At 44.6% G+C, this 15,406-nt stretch overlaps 2 long non-coding RNA genes across 3 annotated transcripts in view; one reads left to right on the forward strand and one right to left on the reverse strand.

Annotated features, from left to right (window-relative positions):
- On the reverse strand, positions 1-4,784 carry LOC129635925 (uncharacterized). Its single transcript, XR_008706541.1, has 2 exons — positions 4,647-4,784; positions 1-2,931 (listed from the first exon to the last, which is right to left on the reverse strand). It is a non-coding gene; the product is annotated as an uncharacterized LOC129635925 (long non-coding RNA).
- Positions 4,744-15,406, forward strand: part of LOC129635926 (uncharacterized) — a 23,776-nt gene continuing 13,113 nt past the window's right edge. For both annotated transcript variants that reach the window (XR_008706542.1, XR_008706543.1), the window contains exons 1-2: positions 4,744-4,881; positions 14,430-14,580. This is a non-coding gene — a long non-coding RNA (uncharacterized LOC129635926). The remainder of the gene's footprint in view (positions 4,882-14,429; positions 14,581-15,406) is intronic.

A 15,406-nucleotide genomic window follows, 5' to 3' on the forward strand; every position in this document is an offset into this window, starting at 1 on the left:
GGATGGAACGCGCATCTCTTATGTCTCCTGCGTTGGCTGGTGGGTTCTTTACCACGCGCGCCACCTGGAAAACCCTGGTGACGGCTGGACATCATTGTAAATGGACTGAATGTCGCTAATGGTGACTTTTATGTGATGTGTGTTGTACCACAGTCGAAAAAAAGACTTAAAAATCCAGAGTGGATAATGTAACACACCAAACGCTTTTGCCTCAAGGGACGCATCTGTGTTTAGCGGGTGGTCGCTAGTTGTATTTTAATTTTGTAATATTTTTTTAATGACCTGGATACTAACACTTTAAAATGCACGAACATCTCTTTGAGAAAACACCCAGCTAATAGACCTGTTGAAAGCTAAACCTAACACGAACTTGGCTAAATCAGGTGGGCGTCAAGTAGAACGCAATGCCGTGAGAGCAAGCAGGGTAAATGGACTGTCACTTAAGGCACGAAGGTGAGAAATGGTACAGAGGTGAATACTGAGGGGTCAGAGAGCACAGTCAGAGGGGGCTCTCTGGACAACATGCCAATTTCAGTAGCTGGACATCTGGGAACTGAAGATCACAGAGTAACCACTGGGCTCCATTCGGTTCAGCCTCTCTGGGACACGTGCTCAGACTGTGCTTCCAACTCTGGGGTTTGCACCTGAAACTCCTTATCCACCTAAAAGCACTTGATGGTCATGAATTCTCTCCCCTGAAGGAAATCTAATGTCTTCTTGGAGAAGAGAAGGCACCATACCCAAACAAAAATCTCCACAAAACTGTCACGCTGTTGTTCTGCGCCTACTTGTATGCGACTCTCTGCAACCCCGTGGACTGCGGCCCGCCAGGCGTCCCTGTCCTTCACCATCTCCCAGAGTTTGCCCAGGCTCACGGACATTGAGTCCGCGATGCCATCCAACCAAAACTATCGTTTTTCCTATCTATTCTCCCAAGGGCCCATTGATCTTTCTAAAAAGCCATTTGCTTTTCTTAACTTCCCTTTCTCCCTCTCCCTCTGCCCTATTTCTAAGCAGTCATTTGTTTTCCCTGAAGTTCCCCCTCCCACCCCTTACTAAAATGGATATAAGCCTCATGGCTTTCCCTCCTAGCTCAGTCAGTAAAGAGTCCACGTGCAATGCAGAAGACCTGGGTTCAATCCCTGGGTCAGGAAGATCCTCTGGAGAAGGAAATGGCAACCCACTCCAGTCTTCTTGCCTGGAGAATCCCATGGACAGAGGAGCCTGGTGGGCTACAGTCCATGGAGTTAAAGAGTCGAAAACGACTTAGTGACTAAACAACAACAACAGTTCTTACAAGAGCAGGAGAAATGCTTGGTTCTTTTTTTTTTTTTTTCCAAAGGAGTTTCAAACTACCTAGTTCCCAGGGGTCCTTGAAAAATGACCTATATCTTTGTGTTATTAGCTGACACTATTTTTCTGTTTGTTCTCATTTTGAGCTCATGGCTTTTAACACAGTTGAAGCATTTCATTTTATTTTTAGTGTATTTGATGTGTTTTCATCCACTTCAATTACTATCCTTAATCATGCTCTAATCACTCCAGTGGGAGCCTCTTCAGGTTGCCTCCTGAGTCCTATTGATCCAATCCCAGTAATCTTTGATAGTTTTCTTTCTTTCTTTTTTTTAAAATTAAAAACAATTAAACAACAACAACAATTTTGGGGCTGCATTCTGCAGCATGCAGGATTCTAGTTCCTTGACCAGGTATCCAACTGTGCCCGCTGTGCTGGAAGCTCAGAGCCTTACCCACTGGACTGCCAGGGGAGTCCCAGTTTTCTCACATTCTGATAAGACTTTTTCAACTTTTCCAATCATTGGGTCTTAATTAGCATTTCTTTTATTAGTAGTAATGGACAGGAACTTTTCATGTACTTGGATGGGTACATTTTAAGTTCACAGTGGACCAGTGGAGGGCCAGCCTGGTGGTGGGGGTGTTCTTAAGAGCGCACTGAATTGTAAACCAGGAGTCCTGTTCGCTCATCTTGCCACTGGCATGACCCGTAAGAAATTCACTTACCTTCTAGGGTCATTTCTTCCTTATCAAATTGGGGTGGTGGTGGTGCCTTTACAGTCTTTAAATTTTCTTCTCAATCGAATATGCTGAAATCTTAATTCCTGGCTCTCACGTGCCCCAGAATTCACATAATGATGTTTATCCAATAAAATCAAGTCAGTAATTATATAACGAAGTTCAGTTTGATTTCTGTGTCTGGGCAAGTTATTTTACCAAATTCATTTGTCAAACAAACAAAAACACAAGGGTTAGATCAATGTTCTGATTTCTTAAAGCATCGTGAAAAAATATGGTCCCAGAGTTGGTCGAGGCTGCACTGATCGACCCTCTGCTTGCTCTTTCAGAAGCTGCAGCCAACTGGCAAATAGCTGGTCCCGCCTCCTGCTGCAGCATCTGGCGCGGCTCGGGCTTCGCTGCGCCCTCCCCCCGCCCCCCGCCGCCCAGGCGGCCTGCAGGCTCCGGCTGCTCATTAACTCATTAGAAGCTGCTCTGACGGCCGCTCTGGGGGCGGCTCTGCTGTCTGCAGCTCAGGGCCTCTCTCCCAGGCACCTGCCTCAGTGGCACCTGGAGCCTCTGGTGAACAACGTGTCCTCAACACCCACCTACGTGCGCGTCACACACAGAGCTTTTTCTTCCGCAGCGTTTATCACAGCACCAGGAATCAAAGCATTCCTTTCGCAAACCTTTGTGTAACGCCGGCCTCCTGCCCTGGACAGCGAGCTCCGTGGGGGCCCAGGCTGGGTCAGACTTTGCTTCCCTTCCTATCCTCAGCTCTCAGCTCGGGGTAGGGCGCTTTGCAATCATCTCAGCATTTGCTGGATGCCGAATGCGTGGGTGATCACATAAATCTGTTTCTTTTTGTTTTTAAATCCTGGAATGCCCTTCCATGTTACTGTAGAAACAAAATCTAGGCACCTGAAAAGAGTAAAAATTCAAGATAATATCTGATTAATGAGAACAAACACTAAATACTATCGGAATTTTAATAGTGGCAGAATTCTCTTCAATTGGAGTAGTATTGTCCAAATTAAATAGTAACACCAAGTTGGTCATTACTTTAAAAAAAAAAAAACTGACATAGAGTGAATGCTCTTTATAAAAAGTATTTTCGGTGGATATAACTCTCAAATGTACTTGTTCAGAAAGAATTATACTGTAACTGTTTTAACCTGGTGATCTTTGATGTAAACTCAGAAAAGACTTTTGGAGAAGGCAATGGCAACCCATTCCAGTGGTCTTGCCTGGAGAATCCCAGGGACAGGGGAGCCTGGTGGGCTGCCGTCTATGGGGTCGCACAGAGTCGGACACGACTGAAGCGACTTAGCAGCAAAGAAGACTTCTGTCTGAAAGGCAGCAAATGTTCCAAAGATTCTAAAGAAATACGCACTTCACAAACCCAGACATTGATGTATATGGAACTCAGTTTCATGGAGAGCCAACCAGACCCACAGATGTACAAACCGTCCATGGAAAATGAGAAAAGAATTTTCCCCCAAATTGGGGCTGATATGTGGGTCTTTGTTCTTGTTTAGTCACTAAGTTGTGTCCGACTCTTGCGACCCCACAGATTGTACCCCGCCAGGCTCCTCTGTCCATGGGATTCTCCAGGCAAGCATACTGGAGTGTGTAGCCATTTCCTTCTCCAGGGGATCTTCCCGACCCAGGGATCGAACATGGGTCTCCTGCATTGGCAGATGGATTCTTTACCACTGAGCCACCAGGGCAGGGATATATAGGTCCAGGTGTCAGTATAGGTGTGTAAATACAAAGGAGGAGCTGCAGAGGAGGCCAGCCAGCTTCTGGTCCTGTGGGCTGCATGTTATCATGGAGAAAAAGAAGTGCTGAGCTCAGAAGCACTGAGGTCTTAAGTCCGGAATTTAGTGCCACTCATGGCAACCTGGGAGACTGTGAGCACATCACGTCTTCACCAGCAGAACGGTGGTACAGGCGGATTTTCGGTGCTGTGACCCTCAGATTCTCACGAGGGATGCTGTCTCATCCAACCAGCACCAAGATGCTGGCAGACTACCCTCTCAGCCCATGGATGATGCAGCTGACGATTGTTTGAAGTATCCCCTCACCCCGAAACCAGACACTTCCTTAGCTTTCAAACCAAACGCTGCATGCATCTCCTTCCTTGCACATCATTTCTGCCGTTTGAGACTTTGCTTGCCAGGTTTTCCTCTCATTCTCAGTCCTCTTGTGTCAGCTTTAAATGTCTGACTCCTGACTGCAATGCCAGTCACTGTTTCAAGCCCTTGACACGTATCAGCTCGTTTCCCAAAGACGCAGTGTCGTCCCACAAGGTTCTGCACGTGTGTTTACAGGTCGACTCGAGGCGCGACGGTTTTGTGTGTCATTGGTTGACGGGCTCTTAATCTGGCTGGATTTTATGTGACGGCCGTGCGTTTTGAAACAAGAATACTTGGGAATGGAAGACATACTGTGCGGTCAACTGCCCTAAAGTCAGTTACAATGCGTCAGGAAATCACCCTTTGAGAAGTGTGTGACAACAGTGTGAGATAATATATGAAGTGCTAAATCCCTTGGCCTACTTTATAAGTCCTCCAAGGGATGGGGGAAGGGAGAGTTGAGTGGGAACCCGTGAAAGCCACACGCTTGATGTTTACCTCTGAGTCTCCACGGCATCCTTCCTTTCCATGGGGTCCTGTGAGAACAGGAGCTGGCAAGCCAGGTGCGGCGCCCTCAAGAAGGGGTTTCTGGAAGGACACGTGCTTCCTTGGCATCGTCACGTTTCACTGTGCCTGCGACGCGATTTAGAACTGAGATTGAAGGTCCTCTCCGCGCTCAGGACGAGTCTCAGAGGGCTCAGGAAAAGCTTGCGTTCTGAGAGGAGGGACCCAGGTCAGTGTGATGCAGGCCCGTCTCCCTGCAAGTCTCTCTCTACAGTTTTGAAAGGGAGTCAGAGTTGGAACATCAAATGTTTAGCCTGAATTCAGGCTCATGATGATAATTAAAGACCAGGAAGAGCCATCCTACCCAGCTTATTCCTCTGCTACTAACCCGGGAAGATGCTTTGGAAAGAATTTTCACAGAAAGTATCTCGGTTGCCCCCCTTTCTTTCCCATCAAACCTGTGCCTTTCACCCTCCCAGATCCACACAGATGGCGGCTTGAGTTTTTGTCAAGCTACACTTTATAAGTTTTCTTTCTTTCTTTTTTTTTTTTTTGGTCTCATTAACTCCACTCCCTCAGTCTCCCCAGATTTTCCAATGATTAAAGTAGTGGGCTTTTAAAAAAGGCCTCCAATTAGCACCTCATCAGCTCCAATTAGAGGAGACAAAAGCCGTGTAAAGATAACTCAATGAGAGGGGCCTGCAGAGCCGCATGTAATCACTTAAGACAAGCATCAAGCATTCTCTTTGCTAACTCTGCCGGGCCTATTCACCTTTCTTTCTTCCCTTTGGATGCATTTAAGACTGTTTTGCTGGGAAGACAGGCCTCCCAGGAGTCTCATAATTCCTCATTCAGAGGCTACCTGTTTACAACTCGCAGAACCCAAGGACCTAAACAATCCTATATTGTCTGCCTGCTGCTTCCTCAGACCCGGGCATCCCTAATGGCCGGCTCTCTGTGACCGCGCCGTCAGTTAGAGGCTGGCTTTATACTCGCTGAGGCTGCGCCTTGTACTCTCTCCTAATTATACGGGAGGGCAACAATGTATTTTTTTTTTCAATGAGAGTTCTTTGGAGCAGTTAATTTGGTGCCTGTACTAAATGCCCCCAAACATTAATTAGGGTGGAAGGAACCCTAATTTCCTCTGCAGCTTTCAGCTTTCCCCTCTACTTACTTCCCTTGTATTCACATAGGCCTGGATGAGTCTCCATAATGAAATTACCTCATTAATGCCTTTATTCTTCACAGTAACTCATTCAAAACCGACCATTTAGCTTTAATTTAATGCTGTCAAAAGGAAAAAGGTGCATTCATGGCTTTGATTAGCAAAAAATTCCCCCCCTAAGGGGCGGACAGATTTAAATTATGAAGATGGTAAGTAGTAAGTTATAATTGGGCACAAGCAGTACTTCAGGGAAGCTTAAACGCTTTCAAAGCCGGCCCTGCCGGTCTGCAGACTATTAATTGTGCCCACTGCCTTGTTCGCGCTATTTGAATTGATGGCAACTTAACTATAAAAAAGAAAATGGGGTTTAATTTTTGTTTAATACACAGTGGGGTTGTATTTACCCACACAGCAATAGCTTTTCGATGAGCTCAGCCTTTGTTCGCCTGATAATTTATTATCCGTGCTTTCTAACATGAGTTTTGAAGGCGCCGGGCGTGTCCCTGTTTCTGGGCGAAAAATAAACGCTTAGATGCACAGACTGAGCAAGCGGCTTGTTGACCTAACACCTTGGTTAGGGCTGCAGCAGATCCGTAAGCTCTGATGATATCTTTCATAATCACTTTAAAAGTTATAGCGCTTTGGGGATTTGACCTTTAAAAAAAAACTCCTTCCTTAATGTTTTCTTTGCTGATGCAACGATCCTGGGAAGTAAGATTTAAATATTAACTGCCTGGTGAAAAAGCAGAGGTTTGGGGAGTCTGAGGGATTTACTCAAAAATCATGGCTAGTGAGAAATGTAGGAGCAGAAGCTACTATACTGCAAGCTTGGGGTAATGTGAAATACTCTGATTTTGAGGGCAGAGCTGCTTTTCTGTAATGTCCAGAGCATCACAGATGTTTACATTGGCTCCATCTCAATTTGCATATAAAGAAGATTGTTTAGCTAACCAGGCAATACTATCCTAGCTGGAAACTAATATATTTATGTTATAGCTATCATATAAACACACAGCTCGTTGGATGTCAGTGAATCACGAATGGATGGAGAGTGTCTTTCTGGCTGCAAAGTGGTCTTCAATTGTTAAGCACAAGCCCAGAGAGAGACAGGAACTGGGGGTCTCAAGCAATCAGACAGTCAGTTCAGTCACTCAGTCGTGTCCGACTCTTTGCAACCCCATGGACTGCAGCATGCCAGGCCTCCCTGTCCTTCACCAACTCCTGGAGTTTACTCAAACTCATGTCCATCGAGTCTGTGATGCCATCCAACCACCTCATCCTCTGTCGTCCCCTTCTCCTCCTACCCTCAATCTTTCCCAGTATCAGGGTCTTTTCAAATGAGTCAGCTCTTCATCAGGTAATCAAAGTCTTGGAGTTTCAGCTTCAAAATCAGTCCTTCCAGTGAATGTTCAGGACTGATCTCCTTTAGAATGGACTGGCTGGATCTCCTTGCAGTCCAAGGGACTCGCAAGAGTCTTCTCCAACACCACAGTTCAAAAGCATCAATTCTCCAGCACTCAGCTTTCTCTATAGTCCAACTCTCGCATCCATACATGACTACTGGAAAAACCACAGCCTTGACTAGACGGACCTTTGTTGGTAAAGCAATGTCTCTGCTTTTTAATATACTGTCTGCTGCTGCTGCTGCTGCTAAGTCGCTTTAGCCATGCCCAATTCTTTGTGACCCCATAGACGGCAGCCCACCAGGCTCCACCATCCCTGAGATTCTCCAGGCAATAACACTGGAGTGGGTTGCCATTTCCTTCTCCAATGCATGAAGGTGAAAAGTGAAAGTGAAGTTGCTCAGTCGTGTCCGATTCTTCGTGACCCCAGCCTACCAGGCTCCTCTGTCCATGGGATTTTCCAGGCAAGAGTACTGGAGTGGGTTGCCATTGCTTTCTCCGAATATGCTGTCTAGGTTGGTCATAACTTTTCTTTCAAGGAGCAAGCGTCTTTTAATTTCATGGCTGCACTCACCATCTGCAGTGATTTTGGAGCCCAAAAAACTGAAGTCTCTCACTGTTTCCATTGCTTTCCCATCTATTTGCCATGAAGTGATGGGACCAGATGCCACGATCTTCGTTTTCTGAATGTTGAACTTTAAGCCAACTTTTTCACTCTTCTCTTTCACTTTCATCAAGAGGCTCTTTAGTTCTTCTTCGATTTTTGCCATAAGGGTTGTATCATCTGCATATCTGAGGTTATTGATATTTCTCCCGGCAATCTTGATTCCAGCTTGTGCTTCGTCCAGCCTGGCTTTTCTCATGATGTACTCTGCATATAAGTTAAATAAGCAGAGTGACAATATACAGCCTTGACGTATTCCTTTTCCTATTTGGAACCAGTACGTTGTTCCATGTCCAGTTCTAACTGTTGCTTCCTGACCTGCATACAGATTTCTCAGGAGGCAGGTCGGGTGGTCTGGTATTCCCATCTCTTTCAGAATTTTCCTCTGTTTATTGTGATCCACACAGTCAAAGGCTTTGGCATAGTCAATAAAGCAGAAATAGATGTTTTTCTGGTACTCTCTTGCTTTTTCAATGATCCAGCGGATGTTGGCAATTTGATCTCTGGTTCCTCTGCCTTTTCTAAAACCAGCTTGAACATCTGGAAGTTCACGGTTCACATATTGCTGAAGCCTGGCTTGGAGAATTTTGAAAATTGCTTTGCTAGTGTGTGAGATGAGTGCAATTGTGCAGTAGTTTGAGGATTCTTTGGCATTGCCTTTCTTTGGGATTGGAATGAAAACTGACCTTTTCCAGTCCTGTGGCCACTGCTGAGTTTTCCACATTTGCTGGCATATTGAGTGCAACACTTTCACAGCATCACCTTTTAGGATTTGAAATAGCTCGACTGGAATTCCATCACCTCCACTAGCTTTGTTCATAGTGATGCTTCCTAAGGCCCACTTGACTTCGCATTTCAGGATGTCTGGCTCTAGGTGAGTGATCACACCATCATGGTTATTTGGGTCAAGATCTTTTTCATACAGTTCTTCTGAGTATTCTTGCCACCTCTTCTTAATATCTTCTGCTTCTGTTAGGTCCATACCATTTCTGTCCTTTATTGAGCCCATCTTTGCATGAAGTGTTCTCTTGGTATCTCTAATTTTCTTGAAGAGATCTCTAGTCTTTCCCATTCTATTGTTTTCCTCTATTTCTTTGCACTTATCACTGAGGAAGGCTTTCTTATCTCTCCTTGCTATTCTTTGGAACTCTGCATTCACATGCATATATCTTTCCTTTTCTCCTTTGCCTTTCACTTCTCTTCTTTTCAGCTATTTGTAAGGCCTCCTCAGACAACCATTTTGTCTTTTTGCATTTCTTTTTCTTGGGGATGGTCTTGATCACTACCTCCTGTACAATGTCATGAACCTTCGTCCATAGTTCTTCAGGCACTCTGTCTATCAGATCTAGTCCCTTAAATCTGTTTGTTACTTCCATTGTATAATCATAAGGGATTTGATTTAGGGCATTCCTGAATGGTCTAGTGGTTTTCCCTACTTTCTTCAATTTAAGTCTGAATTTGGCAATAAGGAGTTCATGATCTGAGCCACAGTCAGCTCCCAGTCTTGTTTTTGCTGACTGTATAGAGCTTCTCCATCTTTGATGCAAAGAATATAATAAATCTGATTTCGGTGTTGACCATCTGGTGATGTCCATGTGTAGAGTCTTCTCTTGTGTTGTTGGGAGAGAGTGTTTGCTATGACCAGTGAGTTCTCTTGGCAAAATGCTGTTAGCCTTTGCCCTACTTCATTCTGTACTCCAAGGCCAAATTTGCTTGTTACTCCAGGTATTTCTTGACTTCCTACTTTTGCATTCCAGTCCCCTATAATAAAAAAGGACATCTTTTTTGGGCGTTTGTTATTTCTCGAAGGTCTTGTAGGTCTTCATAGAACCATTCAGCTTCAGCTTCTTCAGCATTACTGGTTGGGGCATAGACTTGGATTACTGTGACATTGAATGGTTTGCCTTGGAAATGGACAGAGATCATGCTGTCGTTTTTGAGATTGCATCCAGGTAGTACATTTTGGACTCTTCTGTTGATCATGATGGCTACTCCATTTCTTCTAAGGGATTCCTGCCCGCAGTAGTAGATATAATGGTCATCTGAGTTAAATTCACCCATTCCAGTCCATTTTAGTTCACTGATTCCTGAAATGTTGATGTTCACTCTTTCCATCTCCTGTTTGATCACTTCCAGTTTGCCTTGATTCATGGACCTAACATTCCAGGTTCCTATGCAATATTGCTCTTTACAGCATTGGACTTTACTTCCATCACCAGTTACATCCACAACTGGCTTTTGTTTTTGCTTTCGCTCAAACAAGACCATGTATCTTATTCTTTCAAACCCTCAAATTATGTGACACAACCATCACAACAATATATAGAGGATCAATGGAAAGAGTGTGGGACTTGGGTTTGCTTAAAAAATCCCACCTCTTCCATGAACAGGCTACTTCTATTTTCTCAATCTGAATTAACTCATTTGTTCAATGATGATAATGAAACTCATTTGTGGAGATAAGGAAACCCATGAAAGAGTAAACATTAATATACGTGGCTTGCAAGTTTCAGAGAGTAACTGTTCAGAAGGAAAATCTTTTCCTCTACCCTCCTAGATTCTGTGCTTGAGGCCTGCAAATAAAAGTGACAAATGCTGGATTAACAAGAGACAAGACAGATTTCTGTTCACAGGAAAATGTGACTCGAGGAGGAATCTGGCCTTATGGTTGGTGGTAGCTTAGTCACTAAGTTGTGTCTGACTGTTGTGACCCCGTGGACTGTAGCCCGCCAGGCTCCTCTGTCCATGGGATTCTCCAGGCAAGAAGACTGGAGTGGGTTGCCATTTCCTTCTCCAGAGGATCTTCCTGACCCAGGGATTGAACCCAGGTCTTCTGCATTGCACGTGGATTCTTTACTGACTGAGCTAGGAGGGAAAGCCATGAGGCTTATATCCATTTTAATAAGGAGTGGGAGGGGGAACTTCAGGGAAAACAAATGACTGCTTAGAAATAGGGCAGAGGGAGAGGGAGAAAGGGAAGTTAAGAAAAGCAAATGGCTTTTTAGAAAGATCAATGGGCCCTTGGGAGAATAGATAGGAAAATGATAGTTTTGGTTGGATGGCATTGCGGACTCAATGTATGTGAGCTTGGGCAAACTCTGGGAGATGGTGAAGGACAGGGACACCTGGCGGGCCGCGGTCCACGGGGTTGCAGAGAGTCGCATACAAGTAGGCGCAGAACAACAGCGTGACAGTTTTGTGGAGATTTTTGTTTGGGTGTGGTGCCTTCTCTTCTCCAAGAAGACATTAGATTTCCTTCAGGGGAGAGAATTCATGACCATCAAGTGCTTTTAGGTAGATAAGGAGTTTCAGAAACTTGAATGCTTTCAGTTCAAAATAATTTTTATGCCATAGTGGTTTATTCTGGACTCTTTAATAAGGAAAAGATGGTGGATTGATAATAGCTGTTTACTGAACCAAGCTAAATGCCTTCCATACCTTGGAATAGCCCCAAGATGCATCAATGCATATATTTTTGCATTAATTCATATATTTAATATTTATGTTTTATAAGATATTTTAAGTGACAACTATTTTAAAACTTCTTGGTGCCTTCCCTGGTGGCTCAGACAGTAAAGAGGCAATGCAGGAGACCAGGGTTCGATCCCTGGGTCAGGAAGATCCCCTGGAACAGGAAATGGCAACCCATTCCAGTATTCTTGCTGAAGAATTCCATGGACAGAGTAGCCTGGCCGGCTGCAGTCCATGGGGTTGCAGAGAGTTGGACACGACTGAGTGACTAACACTTTTCACTTTACTTTCATTTTAAAACCATCAAATATGAAGTATGCCATTATAACACTTTGCACTTTTCTGAACTTTTCAGATCATACAGTTTGGGGGCAACAAACATCGAATGCAAGTTGTTCTGATCTTGTAGAAAATAAATACCAAGGATGGGGGAAATTTTATTTTGTACATCAAGTCTATGAAACCCTCTCAGAATAATTTGCACATAGTTAACCCCTTCTTTGCTGTCATAGCCAAGCATATTATTTGTAAAAAAAAAAAAATTCTTTTCATCAGCAAAGTGAAATAAATATTTCCTGGAATTAATATAGTATTTGTTGTTTTAATGGAATAATCCATCATAGCAATGTGAGAACCAATATTTTTCTGGCCTTTAGTTATAATTCACTGGGCTTGGTCATTGTTGAAACAGCCTCTGTGTGTTCTTAATTAATACCCCTTTTCCTTATTTTGGCCATGCCATATGGCTTGAAGGATCTTAGTTCCGTGACCCGGGATTAAACCCAGGCCCTTAGCAGTGAGAGCATGGCGTCCTAACCACTAGACAACTAGGGAATTCCTAAGACCCTATAGTCTTGATTCGCAAATAGGAAACACTCAGGTTTCGGAATAGCTAGGAAACCAACAGCAGATCTTTTAGGCTAACTTCTCAGGGCAAGTTTCGTCCATGTTAACTGCTGAGTTGTTTTTTCACTTAAATTGGCAGAGTTGTATATATAAAATAGACAACTAATAACCTACTGTGTAGCACAGGGAACTCTACTCAATACCCTGTAATGGCCTATATGGGAAAACGATCTAAAAAAGAGTGGACATGTGTATGTAAGCTGGTTCACTTTGCTGTACGCCTAAAACTGACATGACCTTGTAGACCAACTACATCCAATAATAATTAAGAGAAAAGTATCAGCAGAGTGGCTATCCTTCTCTTTTATACAAGGGGGCACCATGATCAGTACAGGAGGAACAGAAGCCAGGCAGCACCTCTGCTTGGAATCAAAGAGCTGTGTTGCTGTTGTTTGGTTGCTAAGTTGTGTCTGACTCCTGCGACTCCATAGACTGTAGCCCACCAGGTTCCTCTGTCCATGGAATTTCCCAGGCAAGAATACTGGACTGAGTTGCCATTTCCTCTTCCAGGGGATCTTCCCAACCCAGGGATCGAAGGTGGGTCTCCTGCATGGGCAGGCAGATCCTTTACCACCAAGCCACCCAAAGAGTTATGTAGGAGGTGCTCACACGTTTTTGTAAATTCTTTAGACAGATTTAAAGTACCGGTGGTGTGAGCCTGTGAGTACATCAGAGCCATGAACTTCAAGCAAGACTTTTCAAAACATAGGTTAGACATATCCAGTGCATTAGGACGTGGCCGCCTCCAGTTCTGAATACCATGTCATCATGTTGTTCCTTTAAACACAGTCTGCCTTGCTTACTGCTCATTTATGTCTGGGAACAGTCTCCTCTAACAGACTGTAAGCTCCCAGAGGGGAAGAGTCATTTTATTCAGATTTTGTTTTGGGGCTGTAACGACCTCACTTTGTATTGTGCCCCAAGTACTCTCACACCTACCTCTTCTACACTGTTTATATGACTACCTTCTCCATGAAGGGCAGCCGTAAACACACAGGTGCCTTTTTATTACTACATCCTGCTCTGCAGTTAGTTCAGTTGCTCAGTCGTGTCCGACTCTTTGCGACCCCATGGACTGCAGCACGCCAGGCCTCCCTGTCCATCACCAACTCCCAGAGTTTACTCAGACTTGTGTCCATCAAGTCGGTGATGCCATCCAACCACCTCATGTGCTGTCCCCTTCTCCTCCTGCCTTCAATCTTTCCCAGCATCAAAGTCTTTCCCAATGAGTCAGTTCTTAACATCAGGTGGCCAAAGTACTGGAGTTTCAGCTTCAACATCAGTCCTTCCAATGAATATTCAGGAGTGATCTCCTTCAGGATGGACTGGTTGGATCTCCTTGCAGTCCAAGGGACTCTCAAGAGTCTTCTCCAACACCACAGTTCAAAAGCATCAGTTCTTTCTGCTCTGCGGCGCTGGCCAAATTTATATCCATTTCAAAGCCACTCTTGTTTTTATTATTATCATTGGAGTTGACTGTCCTCACAAGGTTGTGTTGGTCTCTGCTGTACCGCAGCCTGAATCAGCTGCAAGTGTGCACACATCCCTTCTCTTTTGGGCCCCCCTCCCTGCCCCACCCCTCGAGGTCATCACAGAGCGCCGGGCTGAGCTCCCTGTGTTACACAGCGGCTTCCCACTAGCTGTCTGTTTTGCACATGGTCGTGTGTATAAGTCAGTGCTCCTCAAATGCTCATTCTGGACCTGTGCTGACTTCCCCCCTTGGGTCAGGGCCAGGGATGCTAATTCCATGATTTTATTGCATGTGAAGTGTTTCCACAACATAACGCAGCACTGGGCGTGTTTTAGACCAGTACGTGAGTGCATGAATTATGGTTTAGCATATTAGAGCTGTACATGGTACAGTCCTGTGACATCTGATTTTCATAAAAGGCCAGTTTGTATAATGCAGAACACTGCCGTGGTTGTAAGACTGAGTAGAGACTGAGAGGAATTGAGGGCAAGTGGTATATACGGCTTTATATACCATATATAGGGTATATATTTCTTCTGTCCTCATCTAAACGCTGGAAATAAAAATGCTAGCCACCATGGAAAATACTGTATTTATTTTACAGAGGATAATTTTCCAGGGAATAAACAAAACTGTGAGCCTTTGGGGTAGGTATACATTTTCTCTGATTGAAACGAGCTCGTTTGATTCATCCTAGACCAAGGGTCTGTTTTGAAGAACACGGAGACAGCTTGTAATTATGCCCTGGAAAGCACACCATCTCACCCTCTGCACCACGGCCGTCCTGGAAGGAACAGTGAACGCAGACCCCTGCTCCGCTGCCCTCCCTGCCCGTCTTGTTACATCTGGTCAGTTCTAACAAACATTGCTAATGACTGGGCTATATCGGCATTACCTAGTCAAGTAGTGCATTCAGTTTGTTCAAAAGGGCACAGGCATAATCAAGCATTTGGCTGAATGCACAATTCACACTGAATAGGGCAAATATTTGGATTCAAGTATAGGTCAGCAGTAACCAATTGAAATATTGATAAAGGAAGCCTGTGGGAACTAAATGTACATAAAAGAAAGAAGAAAAGGAAAGAGAAAAAGGAGGTCCTTGAGGGGTGAACCAGGGCAACAGGACCACAGGGGCGATTTCTCTCTGCAGTTTGGTGGGTGGCTTGGCTCAGGGGGTTAGCAAAGCCAGCACTGACAGCCTGTTCTTCTAGTTTCAGAAAGCGGTATGTTCAAACTGCTTTGTTTGGTCTTAAAGTGGAATTCATAATTTTCTATGAAAGTACTATGAAGCTTTCTAATAGGAACCCCACTCCCGCTGCCCAAGTCCACAGAACTTTATTAAGAGAATTAGACTGGAGTCGCTTTGTGGGTTTTTTTATATTGTCCTATTCAGCCATCAGATCGCACTTGGGTAGGTTTTCTTGACTTGAAAACCCTCCAGAGCACGGAGGCACCCCTGGTCACCTCCTTGGCTCCAACCCTTGTCGTCCACTCACCCGTGACGCTCGGCAGTCCAGACCTCTGTGGCCCAAAGTAAATGTTTGCCACACTCAATGCCTCGCTTAATGGGTGGTTTAATTCTCAAATGTCCCCTCTGCATGTGGGCATTAATATGCCCCAGTGCCACACTCAGCCATACCCCCTTCCTCCTAAAAGGGTCAGAGACCCCAGTCT

The sequence above is a fragment of the Bubalus kerabau genome, chromosome 21 (genome assembly GCF_029407905.1).
Source record: "Bubalus kerabau isolate K-KA32 ecotype Philippines breed swamp buffalo chromosome 21, PCC_UOA_SB_1v2, whole genome shotgun sequence".
In the NCBI taxonomy this organism is placed as follows: domain Eukaryota; kingdom Metazoa; phylum Chordata; class Mammalia; order Artiodactyla; family Bovidae; genus Bubalus; species Bubalus kerabau.